This window comes from Pteropus alecto, unplaced genomic scaffold (assembly GCF_000325575.1).
Source record: "Pteropus alecto unplaced genomic scaffold, ASM32557v1 scaffold7, whole genome shotgun sequence".
In the NCBI taxonomy this organism is placed as follows: Eukaryota; Metazoa; Chordata; class Mammalia; order Chiroptera; family Pteropodidae; genus Pteropus; species Pteropus alecto.
This window is the reverse complement of record NW_006494614.1, coordinates 22,241,456-22,267,303: the sequence shown is the minus strand read 5'-3', so window position 1 is coordinate 22,267,303 and position 25,848 is coordinate 22,241,456. Positions and strand designations below refer to the sequence as shown.

The 25,848-nt window shown below is 35.0% G+C and overlaps 1 long non-coding RNA gene across 2 annotated transcripts; it reads right to left on the bottom strand.

Moving 5' to 3' along the window:
* Positions 1-13,183: 13,183 nt before the first annotated feature.
* On the bottom strand, positions 13,184-22,711 carry LOC112474610. Of its 2 annotated transcripts, XR_003044476.1 has the most exons (3): positions 20,179-22,711; positions 15,965-16,048; positions 13,184-15,091 (listed from the first exon to the last, which is right to left on the bottom strand). It is a non-coding gene; the product is annotated as an uncharacterized LOC112474610 (long non-coding RNA). The 2 variants fall into 2 exon arrangements; XR_003044475.1 differs by having other exon boundaries at positions 13,184-16,048.
* Positions 22,712-25,848: the final 3,137 nt, after the last annotated feature.

The window sequence follows — 25,848 nt, the reverse complement described above, 5'->3', positions numbered from 1 at the left end:
AGTAATCAAGCCAAATGCGGCCTCTTTGTATATTTATATCATATAGATGTAAGAAATTGTCATACTTATTAAATCTTATAGTTATTCCAACACCAGATCTTGAATTTGACAATGGATCAGGGAAATTATTTGGGGTGTGTAGTTAGTTATTCTCATTGGCATTCAACGGCAGGGTTATGGCTACTCCTTGAATATATTCTAACTTTCTTTAATGTCCATGTTGGCTCTATCAGGCATTAATGCATAATGAATACAAGTATACTACGATACAAATATATTTACAATCTATTCCAGCCATCAGGGCACTAGCCTACAAGTTCCATGACAGCCTGGCCTTTGGTCTGGTTTGTTCACATCCTCAGATTCTTACACAGAAGAGATGTCCAATGGTATTTGTCGAGTCAACTAAGAACTTCCATAGTAACTACAATATATAAAGTAGTGGTATCTATTATTTTTTGTACTACCATACTGTTTGTTTACATGTGAAAGAAACTCAACTTGAATGAACTTAGGAAAAAAGAAAAGATACTGTTGTGTGACCAGTCCTAGAATAGCAGGTGGCTGCCTGGCTTTAGGGACAATACTCAGGGACCCAAACCAACATCTTTCTTCATCTTTTATACCTGATTTGTTCTACCTTCTTCCACAAGGTGACTCACAGCCACAGGTAGCACCTCAGTTCACATTTCAGTTTTACCAGCAGGGAGGGACCACCTCCTTCCCTAGTTTTCAGTCTGACTTCAGTTTTTTACCCACTCTTAGTGGCAAAGGTTAGGGGTAGGACAAGGTTTAATAGAAGACCTTTCATCAAAGATTTGTTGGTTTGTGTATAAAAAGTAGGTTAAAGATGAGAAAGCTTTAAAAGTATATTTGTTAAACATTCTATTTTAACTTGAATTAATTTGCCAATTTTTAAGTATAAATTTAAACATTTTTTTAATTTAAAAAAAAATTTTATTTTTCAGTCTGGGACTATTGTTTGGAACTCTATTTTGCTCTTAAAAAAAAAAAAAAAACCCAGACTTTATCCTTTATGCATCATACTTTCCCACTGTGATTTCTTTAAGACAGAGCTAATACTTAAGGATACATGCAGTCAATCTGAGTGTAGAATCCTTCTAGATGTCTAAGATTTCCTCCTCAATTATGTATAGTGATATTTCTCATGATTTATTCGACAGCTCTCTGTGTGTGTAAATGTGTGTGATTTACATTTATCTGCTTTTCCCAAAGCTTTCAGGACACATTTTATAAAATTAGAACTTTTATTTTCTTCTATACTCATTTTATGATTGTTTAATATTTAATAAAATTACATACTTACGATAACTTGTGAAACTGGCACAAAGGTGTAGGAATAAATGAAACTGACTCTTGATGAGTATACTACTCAAAAGGGGCAACCAAAGTATGCAGACATTCTGACAGATGCCAACTAGTCCCAGTGTTAGTGTGCCCTGTGTACCAGCTGGTCATGGGAGGGTACTGAAGAATATCTTTTGCTCTGGTGACTTGCCTTTAACATATGCAACATCTCTGCCTTTGCATCTCTGCAGTGCATAGAGAGACAGACACGCGCATATAAAAATGTATAATGTAGAATGTGATGGGCCATAGTAACAATCTATACTATGAAAGCAAAGAAGATGGAGTCACTAATTCTGCATGAGGCTGGGAGGTGAGTTGCAGCTGCTTCTTTAAGAACAGCAAGGGAGAGAAAGAAAATGGCAAGTACTAAGGCAGGGATGTGTGAAAGAACAGCACAGTTTGTGACAACTTCCAATTGTTGAGAGTTTAAGATTATTAAAAACTGAAGAAATGCCAAAACAAATTTATGAAAATTGTGATGTTTTAAATGTTTACATTTAATAAATTAAAACCATTAACTCATAAAAAAGGTGCTATTTATAAGGAATTTCAGGATTTATTTTAAAAAGCCATCCAGGCAGCATGGGCCAGCAAAGGGGCATGTTTTAAACTCCATGACAAACAATGGAGTGATGGATATTCTGTCAGTATATTTATATGACTGCACGTATAATATCATTTGGAGATAATGCCAGAAGCCTAACTTCAAAGTGGTTAAAATGTTCCTCCATAGCCAAATGGCTCTCTTCCATGCATGTCTCCTCACTCATATACACCTGGAACATGGTATATTAAAATGCAAACTGAAAGTGGTCGGAGATGAATGCTATGTAAGATGTGTTTTAAAACTAAATTAACTAAACAATAATGGGAGACAACAAACAAATTATGAAGGACCTTGCAGCTGTGCTCAAAAATTTGAAAATAAAAGTAACAGAAAACTCAATAGTTTCCCTCTCTGAAAAAAATCTATTGGCAGTCACAAGCCAATTCTTACATTTTCCCATTCTTTATATTATTTTCTTATAAGACTGTGATCCTCTCCTAAAGATATTAAATAAGTTCAGGATTAAATACTGAATTATTATGTACCCATGACTCCAGATAACAAAATACTGAAATATACCTTTAGTTGAGTAACTTGGGATGTAGAATGATCTGGCTTTAAAGATAAAATTTTGGCTCAAGTTGAATATGAAAAATGTTCAAGAAAATATTCAACATCGGAGCTTTGCACAAATTCTGATCTAGATAAAGCATCCTACATTCTCACAGTTTCTGCAGTTCTTCTATGAGCTTCCACCATCATCATTCACTCTGACATAATCTACAAGGGATTTGGCTGGTGATGTCTCTCCCTGTGGCACTGTATCTTTACCCTAGCAGGTATGGCTTGTGGTGATGGATGTCATAAAGATGCACAGACAGCATGAGGATAAAAAGGTTGTGGTGTCTCAAAGAAAAAAAATAGTAAGCAGAATAATGCTAGCTGTCAAAGAATGTGATGAGCAATCTATTTTCTCATATTTGTTAATAACTCCAGTTTTTAAAGAAAAAAAGGAGTATACTTTTGGAAACATTATCAAGGAGAATAACCTTTAATTGAATGAGGTATATCTGACAGTAAGTAAGTTGTAGATGGATTTTTAAGAGTGATGAATACTGCTATAATGAGGACCCATAAACTGGAAGAAATCATGAGCTAGTTGACAGCTTTTCATGCGTTATAACTTTCCTTTTAGCCCTGAGTCATAGTTTGAATCTTTCAGGCTTGACCAGGCACTGACAGGGCTAACATGTTAACTTTCAACACAACTGACTAAATGGATTAAGGAAGACTTTAAAATGTACTTGACATTTCTAAGAGTCATGCAAATGTAAAATTGTTTAAAATTTTGAATTTTTACTTTTTATCTTGACTAATTTTATTTTCCATATGGAATTAGAAGATCTAACTTAAAGGATTAAATGATAGGATTTTATATTTCAATTACTGATCACTAACATGACAATTTAAAAAGCCAGTGCAAAATGGTAGATGAAGTAGAGATAATAAAATGTGAAGGTCGGACTTTGAGATCTTTGCATTAATGATTAGATTCAGATGTCTAAATGGGCCCTGAGGTGATAAATTGGTTTTGTTTAAGAGATGCAATTGTGAGCTGAAGTTTATGTGACCTGTCTCTATTTACAAGAGTTTCTAGCTTTACTCAGTTAAAAAAGGGAGAATATATCTATTCAGTTTACTAGACTCATGAATGGATCATAAATGGAAAGGCATGGAATGGTTTGAATGAAATTGTAAATAACATCTTATTTATTTATATTTTTGTTTCTACCTTTTCAAAGTTGTTTTGATTGAGATAAACTACATTGTGTTATGTGTCGCTACAGCCATTTACCAACACTGGTTTCACATATATTAATGTATTTTTAGGTGAAGTTGGTGGTTCACCAAAGGTAGTATTTTTTTACTAAGAGTATAATAAGAAATTTATTACATATCAATATGTAAATATAAACATAATATTTATAAAATCATCTCTATATTAAAATGTTATATAATTAATATTTAGACAAAAAGCTATATAAATTACATAAATATGAATGAATATACAATAAAAGTCTCACAAAGCAAACTTTATTCTTACCACTCTTTCAGGGATCAATAGGGTGTGTAGAGCTTCCAAATCAGTGTGTCAACATCATCCTGGCAGCTCAGTCTCATACAATTCCACAAAAGAAATGCTGTGTCAGCTAGAAAGAGCAATTCCCACACCAGGCAACCTATTGGAACCAAGGTCCAGTCCTAGGGCCCCAGAGTGACTCCATAAGCATGAGTCTCAGAACTCTTTGGAGGCATCTGGTTGACCCTAGGTGTGGGTTTAGGGTTGTAGAATAGGTCCTAAAGGGGAGAAATAGGAAATGGAAAGAGGGGGGTTGTCCCTCTGCAGCACTGCAGGCCCCCGCTGTTCCTAGGCACTGTAAGGAAGCCACTCCAATGTGTGAGGGAGAGGCCGAGAGTACTGCCCTGTGAATTGTTCTACTATCTCACAGTTTAAAGAAAGTCTTATGATGCTCTAGATGGACAATTCCCTAATCTTTTTGTGCCTTTCTGTCTTTCCATTTGATGTCTTGGGAGAGAAAATTTGATCAGCTCAGTTCGAATGATGTGTCTATGTTTGTTTAGGCAAAGGAAACAGGAGCCTGTAGTCCACATACGACCATTTTCTATCCCAAACTTTCTCCATGAAAAGGCTAATTCCAGCAGGTGGAGATCCTTTGAACTAGGCAGCCACCCAGGTGGCATCACTGAGAGATATGAATATCCTTGGGATTTTGGACCTCAGTGCTAATCTTTTCAAGGGCTTTAGTCCAGCAGATATAGACAAGTAGGAAGTATTATCTGATCTTATGGGAGGAGAACCAAAAAATAAAAGGATGCGTGATTTGCTCAGAGTTTCATGGGAGTCCATAGAAGAGACAAGGTTAGATCCATGCCTTCTTACTTCTAGTCTATGGCACCATTTTGCTGTTCAATGCAATGAACTCAGAAAATTTATTGGCATTAAATCGGCTTTTTGGGTTCATGTCATTCCTTAAAAACAAAAAGCAAGCAAACAAACAAAAAAACAAAACCCTACAGAACCTTAGTTAATACGAAGCTCTCCAAAAAAATTATATTTACTGCTACATATCTAGTGCAGTCTTATAATGGCTTGCTTGATCATTTACTCTTACTCATATAAGTCCAGCAGTCTATAATTTCTTGCGACACTTCTTTTTCCTTTTTATTAGATAGGGAAAGCAGTTTGCTTCTTTCATCCTCAGAGGTTTTCTCGTGTGTCTTTTATAATTCCTCAGAAAGATTGAATAATGGCTCTGTAGTGACAGCAGTGAAGCAATTTGTGAGCCTTCAAAAAGATGCAGTGCAGGTAAAAATTATTACTCTGTGTTAACAAAGTAACATATGATACCTGATATATTTTACTACGATCCTCGTGTCCATCCCTCTGGCTTTTCCAGAATTATGTCTCTGAAAGTATATTTTTAAAATGTGCAATAGACATTGGTCAAACTGGAAGAAAATATTTTTATGCTTTTTCTTTTTAAAATATTTAGAGCCAGTGGGGTTATATCTATGGGCACTTTGGGAAGCATTAAGTGCTATTGACTGAAGACATTGGCAGCCCCAAACTGAGAATTTTATAATCTTTTCCGGATCTCTGTCAGTGTCCTGGTGCAAAGATTTCTTAGTAAATAGATAAAATCCAAGAGAAGAGCCCCCAATTGGTCTAAATCATTTTGATGAGCACCTTACACTTGCTAACTACCGCATTAGATTCCTACAGTGAAGAGTACTGTTTTAAAAGTATGTGTATTTTAGAACAGGTATTTTAATTCAGAATGTAGGCGACTTCTCCTTTTAGAAAAAGAAGTTTCAAAAAAAAAAAAAGAAGGCTTCAGTAGAGGAAGAAATATAAGGAGCTCAGCTAGTGGTCAGGAAGGAATTTACTAGAGGTAACAACTCTGTTTTGTCAGAAGTTAGGATCTGGTTATCATCATCGTCATAGAGAAATCTCTGGTTTCTGCTTCAAAATTCTAAGTATACTTTTTAAACTCTCCTCTAATGTTTATTGCCACTATCTGACTCTGAATAGAAAATGTTTCAAATGATTCAATATTTTCTAAAACTTATTGGATTTAATTCTCCCCTTAGTGACTGAAAAGATAGCATCCTATGTCTGTTGCCTTTCCCACCTCACCAAAAAATCCCTTCTAATTTTCCAAGAATGAACTCGAGCTGCTTCGTAAAATTATCATTTAATACTACTAACAAATGAGAAATTGAGGGTGCTGAGCAAAAAGTTTTTTTTTTTTACCAAAGTAAGGGCCAAATACACTCAAAAAATATTTAAGGGCAGAGGGAGAGAGTTCTGAATCTATCCTTAAGCCTTGACTGCTCATGAACCCACTCTTCTTTCATGGGAAATTGCTCTCCCTTCAAAGGACCCACTCATTCCAGCCTAACAGTGGACCATAGGGCTGTTCTATTGATCTGCTAGTTGTTTCTGCAGATGCTTTCTCGACCATATTTAAATCACGCATTGAAACAACATAAACCTGATCAGGAAAGAATTTAGAGTGTCTGGCTGAAGTTGGTAGTAGCAGAGCATAGTCGTCTGGGGGCGGGGGGGCAGACAAATTATTTATTCCAAATAACCATAAATATTACACTAGATTCAGGGGTAAAGTTAGTACTTTTTGAGAATAGTTTGCTGTAGGGAACCAGCCATGAAGGTTTGGCTTTTCACTGGCATATATTAGATGGTTCCCCAGGGCGGGGCAGGAATGTCTCTCTTAGGAAGCCATTACTTCCAGGTTGAGCTCTCAACAAACCATTTCCTGTCTTTGGTCTAATTAAACTATACATTTTGTGGGGGTGGTGGTGTATAAAATAGAGATGCTGACATATCAGCATTTATGCTGCTGACACAAATGTTCTGAGTACAGTTGAAGTAAGTGGTGCTGACATAAACCTTCTCCTTGAGAACAGCTGCTAGAGGTGCTTTTTAGATCTTCTGATAGATTAGCTCTAAGCATTATCTAGCCTGAAAGTTGAAGCATCCACTACTGAGATTCTACAAAAAATTAACCTATTGATTTTTAAATTACTTGTATTTCTTTTATGCCAATAACCACTTAAATCAGAGCATGACTTTTTTTAAAAAAATTCAGTATTAGATAAAGAATATAACAATGATTATCTTTGTACTAGAAGATTAATTTGCAGGGTTCTGAAGATGACTAAAGTTCATTAGTTTGGGGTGGAAAATGGAGGCATGACTGTTACTGTATAAAATAAGTTGAGTTGTAATACAGAGTTCATGTTAATATAACTTTTGAACTATTGAGTTAGTTAACTGATAGTTGCCGCTGTTGATAATTTTGTAAATGAATGTGATGAAAGTTACAGTTCTTCAGGGAAAATTGCACACACACTCAACATAATACACACATATATAAGGGATTTAGAACTTGCTAAAGTCTCCATAGGTCAAAAACCTCCTTCATTGGTTCTATTACATGATCAGAAATGGCATTTGCCACCTACATTTAGGAGTGCATTATCCCCAATAAGCCTTTTAGAAGACGATGTCTTCACCCATAGTATCTTTCTTTAATGTTGATAATCAAGGATTTTGTGAGTTAGCAGGATCTACCAGGTATTGGAGGTATATTAGTTTAACTCCTCCAAGAAGCTAATGTCAAGGTGGGAGCAGATGTGCAAGAGATTCTTTGGAAACAAATGGCCGTGAAGGATAGAGAAGGAGAGAGCCGGAGTTGGCAGGTAAACCTTCAGACCTGGAGGCAGATCTGATACTTGTGAAAGCAGAGCAGGGAGAGAGGATTGAATAGGAGCTCAGAGAGCAGGGCTATTCTAGAAAGTCTCAGCCAGGCCAATCGGGAGTCCCTAAGCAAAGTTTGTGCATGAGAGGAGTTTTGAATTGGGCAGGTCGGACTGCCTCTAGTAACCCCACCGGCCCCATCTTTGCCTGGGGAAGCCCAGAGGAAGCTCTGCCCAAGCATGAGTGCTGCAGCAGATTCAAGGTACAGCACCTGGAGGATGTCAGTCAAACATGCTCCCCAGGCAGAGTTTCTTGAAAAAGGATCGAAGCAGTTGTCTTCATGGCCACCACAAAGGGATAAAAGCATCATTGTAGGTGCAAAAGTGCAAGTTCTTTTTTTTTCTCCTACTTTCTAACATTTTGATAGCTGCTTCTCTTGGCCAATATGACTCTGCCAGTCAAAGCAGCACACAGGAACAGGTAATAGCCTATCATAAATTTGTGACTTAGTTTCTTATCTTCATACAATACTGTAGCCACTTTAATTGTTTAATAAGGGAATGGGGTGAAGTGAACATTATCCACAGAGGTTGAATGCAGCCTTTATTTACATTTTGTCCTGGGGCAATCAACATCATCATCAAAACAACAATTTGCAATTTAAGTGTAGAGCCCAGAACACTCACCAAAATCTCACAGAAGTCATGCTAATATTCAGTGTCTCTCTTGGTTTGTAGTCTCAGTGGGATTAAGTCCTAAAATTGGTGTTCAAGTTTTTTTCTATGTCCCCACCCACTATGAACCAAGACCGGTGGATTATCGGCCCCTTTCTCTCACTTCCACAAAAGACACATCAAGGATTTCCTTCCTTAACCAGTAGAGCAGAAGATGCACTACTCTCCCCTGGGACTGCACTGGCTGGGAGAAAAAAGAGGTGTTCTGAGAGGATAAAGAGGCAGGGACAGGGTAGGGAAGGCTAAAGAGAGCGCCTCTGCAGCAGCAAAGTGAAATGTTCTCAGGATTGAGGGGTTTTTAGACAACTTATTTACTCGTGCAGCAAACAGTCATGGGACAGTTATGATGTGCTAGACACTGTTTGTTCTAGGTGCTTGGGACATATCAGTGAACAAAATAAAAATTCCTAAGCTTTTGTAGCTTACATTCTAGTGGGGAGACATTAACATTTCTGTAAGCAATAAACAAAATACATAGATAAATTGTAGCTAAATAAATATATTACAGATAAAATATAGCTTTTCTTAAAAATTAGTTTTCATCAGGAATCACCTCTTTTGCTATTACTGGAGGCAGGAATCTCTTCCCTCTGTTTCATAGCCCCTTTTAGCTTCTTTCACCTTGGCTTCTTATTTCTTCCCCTGGGAAGGAAACACTTCCTTTCCAGAAATTCATCAAGTGTAATTTCCAAGAAGTCACTGACAGAGTGAGATGACCTTGAATGTATTATTTATCTAATATTTTTGATCTCCGAAAAGCCTGCTTTTTAAGATTTAAATTTCTTAAAACCAGTTCAGAAAATATATTTAAATTACAATTGGCTAAAACCAAATTAAAACACCCAGGTCTTCAATTCCAAATTCAATGGAGTAAGCCTACTGAGCTGGGCATGACACTGGATAGAGACAGCCAAGAGTCTCACTGACTATGATCTAAACCCTACAGATCTCCTCAGTAATAAATAGGGGATGGGACAATAAAAAGTACTCAACTGCGAGGAAAGCAGACATTTCAATTCTCCCTTTGCTACATTAAACAATACAGCCTGCAATCTAGAGTGACAGGAGGAGAAACCCAAGTGAGAAATAATGACTTCAAGTGAGTAGGACTCACAATTAAACCCTGACCCCTTTTCAGGGCCAAGCCCTAGAGCAGTAGAGCATACACAATTCTAGCTGGATTTAATGTAAGCCTTTTCTTCTTCTTTTCTTCTTTTTAATGGAAGGGACTTTTTAAAGTCTTCTGTGTTCATTTAAAATTTTTTTTTTTTAGGAAAAAAATCAGTTGATTCATAATTAGAATGAAATGATACACTTCAAAAGAGATTGTAAATGAATCATCAAAGTATTTCTCCACCCCAACTCCAGGCCTATACATAGATCCTATTCTTAACTTCTTAAATTAAAAAAGCAAAAATTATCTTTGTAGCTGTGGGCAGTTGAAACTTTAATGAACTTGATTAAGCCAACATTCAATTAAAAGACAATGTAGGTCACAACCAGAAATAATTTTCAGAATGTGTGGAAAGCATCCCTCATCGCTGTTAAGACCAACATTTTTAAGAGCAGGTCACACTCTCTATCCTCATGCCCCCTCCCCACTGGCTCCATCTACATTCTGCTGCCACTGTTCTGCTGAGGCTGCTCTCTCTGAGGTTACAATGACAGTCCTCTAGCTCATCCTCAATGTTCTGTACCTTTGGCTTCCCACTCTCTTTGAATTGCTCCCCTTTCTTGTCTCCTCAATGTGTTTTCTTGGATGGCTTCATCTGGTCTTTCACTGCATTCCTTTACTGCCTTCTCTTCTTTTTCTCATTTCTTAAATAGGGGTAGAACCCCAAATTTAGTCATTGATCCTCTTCTCTTCAATATCATTCACTCCATAGTTTTCACTGCCGTGCTCTAAACCCTGAACTTTTCCTCAAGTGTCAGCTCTAAATACACAGCTATTCGCTAAACATCTACAAATAGATGTCCCTCAGTGTATCAAGTTGGAAATGTGAACCAGAAATTCACTTCTTCCTCTCCTCCTACTCTATATTTTCAATATCTTCTGTTCATGTTTTCTCAGTCTCTTGGCTCAGAAAATTTGGATGGAATAGTCTTCAATCCCTTCTTCTCTTTCATTCCCTATGTTTGATCATCCATGTAATCTAATCTATCCTATTTTAATAATTTTGAATTTCCATTTCCAATGCCAATTTCCATATTTAGGCTTATGTGAGACTTTCTGTCTGGATTATTATAATAGCTTTTTAACTGAAATTCCTTTTTCTCTTACTTTTTTTTTTTGCTAAGAAATACTGATATATTTCTTATTTTGTGCTCATGTTGTGCTAGGAGCTTGGGAAACTAAAGGAATCAGACCACGCCCCTTCTCCGACGAGCTTACATTGTAGTGGAAGAGAAGGGTGTAAATGATACTTTGATGAGCTTTACACACAAGAACACAGTCCTAGGTTACCCAGAGAGGGTGATTTATTATTAATTTTTTTTCAGGAAGTGGTCAGACGGAGTTAACAAGAATTTAACAGAGAAGGTGGCTTTGAGGTTGGGATTTGGGGATGGATGGGATTTCACTAAATGGAGAATCATGGGAAGGTCATTCTGGGCCAAGGTGACAATGTGCACAAACTCAGAGACATCAAGGTGTGCGTTATGTTTAGTAGTTTGGTGTCATTAAACACAGACTGTGAGATGGACAGCTAGGGGCAGGAGGCTGGAAGGTGGGTTGGGCCAGATCATGAAGTGCCCCCAAAGGTATGTGTGGGTTTTGTTTTATAGTTTGGAACTATTGGTTTCACCCCTCACATCTAAGTGCCAAGTTTTGAGCAGAATTAATAAACAAATACTTGAATCTATTTTCTCCATTGATCCTGTCTTATTTCTGATCCTTGGCCAAATTCTCCTTCATAAGAATGAGAATGTCTGTGTATCTAATCCTCACCATTTAATTAATGATTCCCCCCGCCCTTTTCTTATAGGAAACATATGGGATTTGGCAATATGTGGCAATATCAAGATCTGTGTGTAGATTTCCTAGAAGAGAATCTTTATATCTCTATCCATATCCAAATCTATGTCTGTATAGATATATCTATCTATAGATATTCATTAAATTTTCACTACAGTTCTGTGAGAAATCTCCCTGTCTAGAAGTTTTGCTTGCTTGTCATCTTGGCTACTAGAGAATGGAGAGATATTTCCTCGTTGGTCCAGCCAGTGAGAGCCCATCACTTCTGCCACTCATTTCTGCCCAGGGATATAAAAGAAAGAGCACCTATCACTGAACCTGGATATAGATGTTGAGCAAAGCCCTCTAGGTCAGCCTGTTTATGAGGGGTATGCCACACTTCTTTGGTGGATCTTTGGCTGCGTGGGCTTTTGAAGTACTCCACGTTGGCAGCAGAAGAATGCAAAAGCATGGATGCTAGTATCCACTGTAGCCCTGAGTAGAAAATAAATGGAACTGCAGAACAATCCTTGTCTAGTTTCAAACTGTAAATTTCCGTCTCATTATTTATTACACAGAATCAAAGTAGGCCTATTTTAGAAAAGGGAACACCCTTAATTTTGGAAAGGTTTTAAAATAGGTTCTCACTATGCCTCACCCAGATTACTGTGCTGACAGACTAAATGATGATCTCCCTGCTTCCTGTCTTTCTTCTCCTGTTCATTTTATATTCTACTTTCTGATTTTGCTATTTGAAATGCATCTCTTCCACTTTTATGTTTAAACACTTCAGTTTACTTCCTGTTGTTTATAGGATAAAATCAAAATTGGTCTATATGGCAAGCCTCTCGCTCCAGTCTCATCACCCTTCTTAACCCAAAAACAACAACAAAAAATTTCTAGGAATAACTTCCCTAAAATGTGGGAGCGATGTAATTTATGCCTCTATCAGAGATTCTTGACAGTATCTGTGCTTCGCTAGGGAGACCGTGGATTGATTTCTGAAGGTCCTTGAACCTCCTGAAATGAATCTTACTCATTTTGAGTAAGCTATAAATTAGAGCATGTTTTAGCACCACATCTTCTGTAAGCTCTTCAAATGCGTCTTTGCACTCAAAAGGTTAAGCACCACAGTAAATATGTTGAATGCTTGGGCACTCGATAACCAAATTTGATAAGACAATATGCAAAATAAGAAAAGACGACTGTTTGAGTCAGATAATCAAGTACAGAACCTCATCATAAAATGTGAAAGCAGAGGCCCAGAGAATTATAATGACTTGCCTGAGACCACCTGAACACTGAATGACAATTTAGATTTAATTGTGCATTGTCTTCTCCATCGTTTGCTGTCTCACATATTAACCTTACTTTTTTCAATAAAATAGAGTCGATGTTACTGGAAAGCAGAGACCTGGCCTTGAAATGATGACGACAATGATAATAAAGATAATTTTGGAGGAAATTTTGATTAAGCTACGTTACTAAAGTCATAGGCTAATTGTTAGTAGGTATCAAACCAATATACAAGAAATGTATACTGGTGCATTGTGCTACTTCTTCCATATTTAGAACACCTGGTCTACCTCTTTAAAATCCTGGATAATGAAAATTTACTCATTTAAATAAAGTATATTCAATAGATCTAACAATTTCCAAATAAATGTGAAATTTTAAAAAATGAAATACTCTTGAAATGATGGACCTATGAATTTGCAGACCTGAGAATACTTGTTTTTCATGTTACCCAGTGATTTATGAAATGATTAAAGAAATTGCTGTTTACCTGAGATATCTTTTATTAGTTATTGGGAGGCGGAGGAGCTTGCTTTACATTTTTATTTAAATTTTACCAGATAGTTCAAATCTCCCCATTGTCTGTTTTACTAATTTATAAAAGGTTTTAGAAATGGTATTAGTTTGTTACAGAACTAAAGTGCCCTCTTATGTTTTTTTCTGGTATTACAGTGAAATATTAGCTAAGATATGTGATTTAACAGGAAAGATGTTCTTATAGAAATAAAAGCAATATATTCATTTCTGATAAAGCTAAATTAAAACCAAGGATTATACTTATTGAAAGTATATTATTGACTGAGTATTTTCGAAGCGCTTACATGTTTTATAATTTGGTTAGTAAATAAAATTCCAAATATTTGCCTTAATCATATTTTTGTTACTTATATTTTATCTTAAAAATGCAATTCCACTTTATAAAGTACACTTTCAACACTTGGCACTGCTTTAAATTAATATCATGCAGTCTAACTTTTTTTTACTATGTTGACTAATATCTTTTTAAAAAGCTGAATCAAATATATATTTCTAATTTAAATATTCATAAGCATGAAATAATTAAGAAAAGTCAATCATAACTTAATGTAATTAATTTACTACTGAGAAAAAATTTCCATCTTATTTAGATGTCATATGATTAACATTTTGAATAACTTAAAAACAAGATCTTAGAAGTTTAAGTATATACTTACTGCAAACTTAAATTTTACCTAATTATTATGCATTTTACTTTCTTTCACTAAGAGATTTCGAATTAGGTCAAATTCATTTCAGCCGCAATTACTAATTGCATCATTAAAATAAATAACTATCATCTCTAAGTCTTAATATTTCAGTTATCTACATACATAGAGGCCTAGAATCTGTAGAGAACATTCTTTTACAAGTTCATAAATCTAATCATTTCATAAACATTTCTCACTCTTTTTTTTCATAGGACTATTCCATCACTGCCAAGGTTTTTAAAATTTTCTAGCTGTTGGTAGCTGTTCAGTTCTTGCACAAAGACACAAATCCTGGCTGCTGGCCTTTTGGCGTCTGCTAATATTTTCATAGACCTCAACTGAACTTTCAGTCTGTTCATGGAACTTCAGAGGATAACGATAGAAACAGCTTCTATCATTCTATTTGTCTTTTTACCCTTTACTTTTAATCCTTTCCATAAGCCATTTGAAAGTACTGTACTATGCAATTCAAGGAAAGAGAAGGAAAAAAAAAATCTGTGTTCCCTTTGTAATGTTTAAGTCTCCCTTCTCTTTTCATCCAGAGAAAAGCAAATTAAGTAAATGTTAAAACTGGGTACAATATGGTGCATATAACTAAGATTAATATTGGATGAGCCTCAAACTTATAGCACAGTCATTTGAGCCTCTCCTGTGTGCCAGAATTAATCAGCAAAGGCAGCCATTAAAAGCACAGCCGAAAAAAGGAAATGGCTAAGCAGTGTGGAGAAGCAAGAGGGCCTGCCAAAGAATACTGAACTCACACTTAACAAAACTACAGAACTCAAAATGTGCAATAACACATAGGTCCTTCTGCATCCCATCAATTAATCACTTGTGCCTTTTCTGAAGCCCTGGGAAAAATAGCCGTGTCCCCACCCTCACCAACTCTTCTCTAGGAGAAGAGGCATGGCCTGTCTGGTTGGTGACTGCCCTGTGCCTGTCTCCCAAAGTTCAGCACATCTGGATCAGAGTTCATACTGCCTCAAGGTAGGTGGAAGGCCAAACTGTGTGGCAGGAGTTTTGGGTGAGATGATCTCTTTGCCTTGTTGCTTTCTTTCAGGTAGATTGCCCGTCCCAGGCAAAAGCACACTATCGTGGCTGCTGACATAAGCTGTGGTCTCCAACAGAATCTTGTTGGTAATAAAAATGTTAGCTGAAAACCTAAAAAATGATAAAAGGGCAAATGCATTGTGATGCAATTAATTTGTCTCTGATATATTTACTCCATTCTCTGAAGACAGCTGCATTGTCAACCAATGAGCCTGTAGGCTAACGAGCTTTAGCACACCCCCACTTCCAATTTGCTGTGGCCAATCTCTCTGACATTTGTGTGTTCTGGCAAACAATTTAGACCTATAATGTCAGACAAAATGTATGGGAGGAGAAATTTGAAAACAGTTGCAAATAAGGGAAGCATACCATAATGAAATTGAAATCTGTTTTATACAACCCTTAGAGAAATGTTTATAGGAACACAGATAAAAATAAGAGACAATTTGGGATTGGTGGAAGTTCTTTAACATTCTGAGGATCATTATAAACTAGATGGCAGCCGAGGAAGACTGACCGAAAATGATATCAATATGTAATAGGCAGAAGAAACTATGGCTGGCTTCATAACATTTGAAGAGAAAAGAAAAAGCAGCACTGGATGCCCTAGACAATCTGTTTTCTTAGAAACAGAGTGACCCTGTCCCAGTCCTGGAATCAGCTATTTCTCCAAGAAGAAGTCTTGGTTCCTTTGAGTGGGGACCAAGTCTGGGTTTTAGATTTGCTTGTTGCTCCTCTGGTCTGCTTTTTGGCCTTTCAGTAAAGAAAGCTAGGAAATCCATATCTGTTTATCTGTATATCTATATATATGCACATATACCCATACACCTGCATACCAATATATAGACACATATACATATACTCACATACACGCATATATATGCACACAAAAGCATTCACACACACACACACACACACACACACACACACACACACACACACACACACACACACACACTAGAAATCTTGAGTTTACACCAGTACCTCCAGTTCCAGTTCACTTCCAAAGGGTTCTTTCTTGGCTTCCAGCATTCCATATGTGTATGTCCTTCTTCCATAGTGAAAACTCTGGCTTCCAATGACATCGACACATTTATTCATTTGTTCAAAACTTTAGTACATCTAAAATACTTTCAGAACAGCTTTGCTCATGTCATTACAATGAACAATTTACTAAGAAGTATCTGAGATTAGTTTGTAGTTCTTCTCCTTCTACCCCAAGACTGAGGTATATGGTCAAATATTGTGTTTATAAATTACTTGAGTTGGTCGTTCCTCTCTCTCTCCCTCCCTCTCACCCTCTTTGGGGCTCTCTCTTTAGTGGCTGTGATGTTCATTTGAAATACATTTGAAAAACATTTGATAAACAATCAGGTCCACGTGTCTCAGTTTGCTTTCAGTTTTAGCAATGCTCCTCATTTTTACTGAATTTTATTTTTGAAATACATAGAATTTAACATGCTTTCAAAAGTAAAACTTTTGTCACTGCTTCCAATATTCCTTTCAGCCAGTCTCCCCAACCCCTTGTAGGCAACTAACTTCACTGTTTTCTGGTTTGTGCTTCTTGTGTTCCTTTTTGTAATAATAAGCCATTAATTTTTTTTTAATTTTCCCTTATTTTGTACATAAAAGTTAGCATAGCATATTTTTTTTTGTATTTTGCCTTTTTCATTAATATCTCCAAGAAATCATTTCATATCAGTACATAGAACTCCTTATCACAGCTGCATAGTTCTCTTGTATCATAGTTTATTCAATCCATCTCTTATACTTGACAATGGCAAATACTCTGTGAATAACTGTGCATATATGTTTTCATATTGTTGGAGATATGTATTCAAGATAAATTCACAGAGGGAATTTTGTGTTGAGACTGGATTAGATATAGTCAGATATTCTCAAATCTTCCTCCAGAAAGGTTGTACCACTTTTCATATCCATCAGTAATGTATGGCAGTACCCGTTTCTCCACCACTTCATCACCAGTGTAAATTGTCAAGCTTTTTAATTTTGCCTATTTGATGGGTGAAAAATGGAATTTTATTGTAGTTTCAATTTGCATTTCTTTTTTATATGAATGAAATTATACATCTTTTCATATGACTAAGGGCCATTTTTATCTTTTTGAGTTGTTTGTACAAGTCTCTGCCCATTTTTCTATAAGCCACTTTTCCTCAATTAAAAAATTCTCAATAAATTAAGGTTTTAACCCTTTATCTGTGATATATGCTGTAAATATTTTCTACCAGTTTTCCAATTATCTATGACTTTAATATTTTTTTGGCATGTAAAAAATTTTTTATTAGTACTTAGTTAGATTTACCAATCTTTTCTTTGATTGCATCCGGGAGTTTACTCATCGTTAGAAAGCCTTTCTTTACACGTGGTTTTAGAGGAATTCACTCGCTTCCCTCTTATATTTGTTTAGATTTACCTTTTATATTTAGACCTCTGATTCATTTAGAGTTTATTCTTGGGTGTGATAGAAGGAATAGATTTGCTTTTATCTTTTTCCAAAAAGCTATCCAGTTATCTCTACACTATGTATTAAATAGCACGTTTGCCCCAGTAGTATCGAGATACCATTTTTATTATAAACTAAACCGTTACATGTAGTTGAATCTATTTCTGAAGGTTTTATTTTATCCATTGATCTGATGGCTTATTCTTGTACTAGTACCATACTGTTTAATGAAAGAGCTTTGTAGCATAGTTTTATAGCTCTTAGTAGTTTTTCCTCACCCTCCCCATTGCAGGTCTTCACGTTCAGTAATTTCCTAGTTATTCTTTTGTTTTTTATTTTTAGTTTTTAGCTTCTAATAAAACTAAAAATTTCATCAATACAAAGGTCATTTATAAAATATGCTAAACTTGGATTATGGGAACTGCTTTTGTAACGCAGTTACAAAACGATAGCCATTTTATTCCTGACCGTGAAAAATACGTAACTTAATCTCTATACGAGTCGAATATAGAAGTAAATTATTTCAATTTAATACAGTCTTGAAAAAATTAATTTCTTTTATTGCCTTATTCCTATTATCTCCTCTTCCTTCTTATTCTTCATCTCTTACCAAACCCCATCCCACCAAGGGGAAAGAAAACCACACCAGCGCCACATTCTGGTAGTTGCTGCTTCAGAGACATGAAGTTTGCAGTTGAAAATAACCTTTTATCTCATCACTCTTTGGATTAATAGAACCTCATTGTATGTATTTATAGCCCCCAAATAATCAAGACATTGTAGTTGCCGTTTCTGCCTTGAAGTAGGGTCTATACTACAATGTCTCTGCAGTAGGCCAAAGAATATTCACTAACCTTGGTTCTATCATGGAAATTCATGCTGGTTTAAATTACAATAAGCAAAACTAAGATCAATTTCACCTGCTTCAAAATTATGATTCAAAAGATCATATCTGCTGACCCCGGTGGTCCATGAAGATTCATTATGTCTTAAAAATCCAGATCCTATAGAACTTATATTTATCATCACAGTACATTTTCTTTTGTTTATGGCATAAATGAACATTTAAAAAATTTTATTCCTCATGGGTTTCCTAGAAAACACAGCCGTTATTTCCATTAATTCTGAAAATGTTTTGTAATCTCAATATCAATCACATATTACAGTTGATCAATTGAATTTTATACCCCATTGACATAGTCCAAAGCTTTAAAAAATGTAGCTCAAAAGATAGATCACACCAACTTACTCAATTTTATGTGGCTATGATAAGGCAATGGACTTATCTGGCTCTATAAAAATGCCCATTAGAATTTTTATTGGGATCAAATTTGTAAATTAACAGCAAGAACTGACATTTTGATGATGTTGAGATGTGCAAATAAATAATAAGAGATGTCTTTCCATTTTTTTAAGCTTATTTTTTGAGTCTTACAGAAATGTTTTCTAATTTTATTTATATAGGTACTGAGCCTTTCTTGTGAAGTTTCTTCCTAAATATTTTACTTTTTTATTACCATTGCATTCATTTTATCTTCTAGCCTGTTATTATTTGTGTATATGAATGCTGCTGATTTTTACATGTTAATTTTATATCCTGCTATAAGTTCATTTTATCATTGATTCTCTAGGATTTTCCATGTATATTATTATGTCTTCTGCAGATAAAGATAGATTTCTTACTCTTGTACTTCTAATTGTTTTCTCTAGTCTAATTCTATTGACTATTACCTGCAGACAATGCTAGATACCAGTGGAGATAGTGGGCTTGCTAACCTCATTACTGACCTTAGTAGAAATGCCTCTAGTGTTTCTCTATTAAATAAGGAAGCAGCCATTTATTACTATTTTTCTAAATGTTTTTAGAAATGTTTAATTTTGCCAAAATCAATTTTCAACACCTATAAAAAATTCATATCATTTTTATCTGTAGACTTATTAAAATGATAAATTATATTAACTTGTTGTGTAATATTAACCATTTTTATATCCTAGTGTAAAATATATGGTTACAATATATTTAATGCTTAACTTGTTGTCTGAGTTAGTTCAGCAGTATTTTGTTTATGATTTTTTTTACCTCAATCTCATAAATAATATTGGTCTGCAATCTTTGTACTATCAATATCAGTTTTACAATTACAATTACAAGTTATTTTCTGATCATTGTTATAAATATAGTCCATAATTTTGGTATATAGTATTTTTATCATATTTTTAAGAAATACAATAATTTTGTTTTATCACCCTTTCACAGAAGAGTTATGTAATACAACAGTGTTAATGTCCAGATGAGGAGTCTTTTATTTTTTGGTTTTATTTTTAATTTCCAGTTTTATTGTAGTGTGGTCAAATCAGTTTTTATATTATATTTTATGGAGCCTACCAAAGTTTTGTGTCCTAGAACAGTGGTTAACACTGATCACTACCTTTTCTTCTAAGTTTTCTTAGAAAACATAAATGGATACCTTAATTATTTTAAAGCAAATGAAGTATAACAATCATCAAGGTAAGAAACACCCCACCTCACTTTTTCTCAGCCTCTTCCTTCTATTGTAGAGGAAACCACTTGGCTGAGTTTTATGGCAATCGCTTTCTTTTATTTAGTTTTACACCCTAAATGTAAATTTCTAAACGATATAGTTTTGTTTTACCTATTTTTACTATTATAAAAACAGAATCGTGTTTTTAAAATAAATTTTTTTTTGTTAGTTTAAGATAATTGAATACTCACATGAAGTTGTAAGATATAAAAAAGAGATCCTGTGTACTCTTTTTGCAGTTTCTCTTAATGGTATCACCTCGTAAGCCTATAGTAGAATGATCACATCATATTATTGACATTAATACAATCAACCAATCTTAATTAGCATGTTCTTTAATTTTCTCCTTTTATTTATTTCTTTCCCTCCACCACCTCATATCCAAGGAGCACAATCTCTTTTCTCTTTTTCTAATCCTTCTCCAGAAGCACTACCTCTCTGAGGCTTCCACTTCAGGCCCTGCACACTTTTAAGCCCCTTCCCTATGGCCAGGGCAATGAACTACCCAATTCCACCTGTTTGACATTTTTGTGTGTTACTCTTCTTCCTTTTGGCTCCCTCACCCCGACTCTCCATACATACAGGTCTGCTGGGATGTTTTGCAGGTATCAGAAGCTTTGTTAGAGCTTATTTCTTTTTTTCCTCATAAGTGACTTGAAGGTTGCTGTGTTTTCTGTCTAACACTGCTTTATTTATTCTCCTTGTTGATCTTTTGGTATTTTGGGAATGCGATGGAGTGATTTGGAATCAGGCTACTGCTATTGTTCTTCAAACTCCTTTAATCTCTCTAACAGCTTTATAAGTTACTGTCACCCCCTCAGTCCTTTGAATAGGAGGAAACCGAGGCCCAGAGAAGTTAAGTGATACCCAAGAAGTTAGTAAGTGGTGCATCTGGGAATCGTTGACACATATTTAAATAAAATATCAGGATTGAAGTGACTGTAACATATTTGTTGCTTTGATCACTGCTATAACACACCAAGTGGCTACTGAAATTTCTGCACAAATATCTCCAATGATAAGAGACTAATTGCCTCCAAATGAGTCCATCTTTGGATTCTCTAAAGATGGCTAAAAAGTTCTTTCTTACGTTGTGTTGAATTCTGCTTCAGTGTATCTTTGACTTGGGTCCAAGTTATGCCAACTTTGTGGATGGGGCACACAAAGTTCAAATCTAAACCCCTATCCTTGCTCTTGTCTTTTATTGCTGTATGTCGGAAAAGCATCCTAGTCTTCAATAATACATTTTTGAGTCTCCTTTATCTAATGGCCACATTTTTTAGATATGTCCTACTTCATGTATACCCTTACAGAACTAATTGGAAAATCTGACCAACATGAAACAGAGTAGGACAATTTGTTCTTTTACTCTGGGCACTATATCACATATATCATTGTTTTGTTTGTTTGTTTGTTTTGTTCATCATGTCATTCTATGGGTCACGAAGGTGAACCCACAACCAAGTGGCTATGAAAAGCCCTAAATCTTTTCCTACATTTGTTGATGACAAGTCACATGTTTCCATGCAGCCCTATGAAGTTAGCTGTCTGACCCCAAAAGCTGGTCTCCTACATTTATACCTATTTAATTTCATTGTATCCAATCTGGCCTATTCTTTTGGCCTGCTGAGATTTTATTTGGGCCTTAATTCATCTACTATAATACTCTGTCTTCTTGCTTCCTTTAAAAAATTAATCATAAATCCAACAATGTCTTTATCTTAGTAAACATAAAGATGTGGTATAGGATGGGACTGAAAGTAGAGTACTGTTGCCACTCAGATCTTCCCTCTAAATTGATGATCCTTAAAGCAGTATTTTTAAGGCTATGTGACAAGTTATAAGTAGAATGTAACCCATCTTCTTTAGCCATTTAATATTTATCAATGCACACCTTTCTGAAAATGTAACCAAACATTTGAAGATTGTGGAAAACAATTTTTTGTTTTGATTTCAGATAAGTGGGTTAAATAATTTCTTTCAATAGACTAAGTCACCCTTCTTTTCTTGTCTTTCTATACCCTATGCTAGTCCATTCTCAAAGAACAAAAATTACACTTTTTTTTTTTTTTAGTATCACCAGTCTAAGTAATGTCACACACTTTTTATTAGCTCTTTCTCAGCATGTATTGGCATTTTCATTTTACCTTAGTGTTTTTTTTCTCCTCCCAGGCAGGATGATATTCCATTGGCCAATTGGCTGCCTATATGTTCTTAACAATAGGCTATGACCTAATCACAGGTTTATTCACTGCACATGGAGAAATTATCACATACAATGGGCATAAAAAGATTATTTCTAATTAAGATAGCAATAAACATATTTTATATAAATTTATCTTCTGTAAAATTCTTCTACATAACACACATGCATATAAACTTAATACAGTGAATGACTGTTGTTCTAAATGGAAGGTCAAGATTTTTAAAAAGTGGTGTTTGTCAGATTTGTATTTATATCAAATCCCCACTCTCAGGAAATAAAAACAACCCAAAGGCTTACCACAGTTAAGTAGGTCTTGGATCAAACCCAGGGCCAGTTGGAAGAACCACACTGTGCAGTATGTAAATTTTATCTAAACTTTACTTGCTAGTTGCTATCACCAGTAGAAAAGTCTGATGCTGCTCAAGTCATAAAGAAACTCTTCATCCTCTAAATTATATAGAAAAGCTTAATATATATGTAGATTATAGAAAAAATTATTGAAATGGTACCCCAAAACAAACTTTGTATACTAATCTTCATTGTTTATTTTTTAATTTTTAAAATTATTTTATTTTCACTTTTAAAAATTAAATTTATTGGGTGACATTAAGTTAACAAAATTATATAGATTTTAAGTGTACAATTCAATGATATATCATATATCTATTGCATTGTGTGTTCACCACCCAAAGTCAAATCTCCTTTTATTACCACATATTTGATCCCTTTTACTCTTATCTACCTCTTCCCTCCCCTTTCCCTCTGGTAACCATACACTGCTGGCAGGAATGTAAATTGGTACAGCCTCCATAGAAAACAGTATGAAGCTTCTTCAAAAAATTAAGAATAAAGGTACCATTTGACCCAGCAATCACTCTTCTCAGTATCTACCCACAAACCTTGAAAACATTTAGTCATAAAGATATATGCACCCCGATGTTCACTGCAGCATTATTCCTGGTGGCCAAGACATGGAAACAACAGAAGTGTCCTTCAACAGATGACTGAATAAAGAAAATATGGTCCATATATACAAATAGAATATTACTCAGCCATAAAAAAAGATAAAATGCTGCCATTCGTGACAACATGGATGGATCTTGAGATGATCATGCTAAGCAAAATAAGTCAGACAGAAAAAATTGAGAACCATATGATTTCATTCATCTGTGGGATATAAAACTAAAAGCAACAAACAAATGAGATAAACAAACAAAAATTCACAGATATAATCATCATTGTGCAACATAAATAATAACCTTGGTATCACTGAGATTGGCCAGATTTCCAATGCTTTAATTAACACATGATAAATAAATATAAATTTTTCATCTGTTAAAAATATAATACTTTATAGAATGTTTTTGAAATGACAAAATTATAGAGTGAACAGATTAGTGGTTGCCAAGAATTAAGGATGATAGAGGGAATTACAGTGGGCGTGACAGTTGAGAGAGAGATCTTTGTGGTGATGGAATATTAATTTCAGTGGTAGTTATATGAATGTATACATGTAATAAAATCGTACAAAACTACACACATATATTGTACCAATGTCAGTTTTCTAGTCTTGATAGGGTACTATAACTTTCTAAGATGTAACTATAGGTAAACTGGGTGAAAGGTATATAGAATCACTCCGTGTCTGACAACTTCTTAAAAATCTACAATTATTTAAAAATAAAAAAAGCAACTATACAATCTGTTTATTGTATAATCATTTCACAAGTTATCTCAGTGTCATTTAATAGATATTTGCTAAGGTTAAACATATACATAGTAATTGCCTCTGATCATTTCTGGAATAAGCCAGTATTATAAATAAGTAAACAAACTTAAAATAGTTCAAAAGAGCTTTTGAATGAAGAGTTTGAAGTTTTGTGATTAAATGAATAAAGTAATTTTACAGAGTTAAAGTAATCAAACAGAGTTAATTTTCAGCAAATAACAGAAAGAGAAACCTCAAGTCTCTATAAAGGTAACCCTGCTAATTTTAAGGATAAAGCTTCCTCCTTGTCTTTTCTATCTTACATGAACACCTATTGACCCATAATTTATTCAATAACTTAAATAATGTAAAAGGCAGGGTCTCCAGGGTCTTCTATTAACATGCTTCAGGAGGATAATCCTCAGGAAAGAGGTTCAGACTCTCATGTGGTTCTCTGTTGTTGATTGTCATGGTAGTCAGTGCTACACAGTTAAGTTGTTTGGTACTCAGCTGATGGATTTGGCAATCCTCAAACTCTGAATTTAAACACAAGAACATGGATTATTTGGGGTTTACAGATATAGAGAGAGCAATATATACATGGAGAATGCTGTTACTTTACAGTCATAGTGTCTAAATGACAACCTATGGAAGAGTGAAGTCATGTACCAACTTATACCACAAAAACTATAAATGTAGTCTTTTTTTTTCACATACCATAAAATTCACTCCTTTATTTTTAAAATTAATTAATTATTATTATTTTTTTTATGGTGGCATTGGTTAATGAAATCCAATACATTTCTGCTGTACATTTTAACAGTAAGGCATATATATATATACTTATACTGTTTTCACCTCCCATAGTTAGATTTTTCTTAAATTTGAGTAACACTCAGGACAACATTGTATTTTTAACTAACATTATTACTGACAGTCTGTTGCCAGAGCTTGAATCTCAGAATTAAGAAAGATAGAAAATTTTCTCAAGAGGTTGGCAAAACATGATATCAAGCTCCAAACCAAACACAGAGAATGATAGGGACTTTTATTCTCCATGCTCTTAAACTTGGACTAGCCGTAGACATCAGATTGTACTTTTTAAGCACTTTCAATACTATAATAAAATTAAAAAGTAAGCAAAGAACTAAGTTTAGTTTCCTGCAGGTCATGCGATACCGAAAGAGAAATAATAAATGAAAAAGCCATGAAATATTGGGTCAGAGACACCTGGATTTGAAACACATATCTGTCACCAACAAGCTATAGGAGTTTAGGTAAGTTACTGAGGCAAATTACTAAATTCTGGCCATAACATAAGTTACTGGCCGGAATTTAGTAATTTGCCTCAGTAACTTACCTCAACTCAAATCTCAGGAGTTTACCAGAACAAAAACTTCCTTCGTATGTCCAGTACTAGTCCAGCAGAGGAGTTCTGTCCACTGTCACTCAAGAACCCAGGATAACAAAGGCTCCACTTTGACAAGTGTTTTACCAACTCAGGGGGAGAGGAACATGGTATATTGGATACAGGCTCTTAATACTTCTCTGGCACTTCTGTTCATATTTCATTAACCACAGCAAGTCATATAGCCACACCAACATCAGAGGATGTAGAAAGTACAACTTTTTCATGTGCCAGAAGGAAAGGAGAACTGGAATATTTGTAAACAACACCAGTGATGACCATAGTTTCTTAATTTTCGACTTCAGTTTCTATCGCTGGAAAAATCAGGACAATAATACCTAGTTTAGAGGGTACTTCTGTTTATCTCTTAATGGTTAGGAGCAGGTCGCTGGCACCACACTGTCAAGGTTGGAGTGCCAGCTCTAAGGCTTGTTGCGTAACCTTGGGTATTCTTAATCTCTCTCACCTCAGATTCCTTAACTGAAAATTAATATCTGTATCTATTATCTGTGAGAATTAAATCACAATGAACATAAACA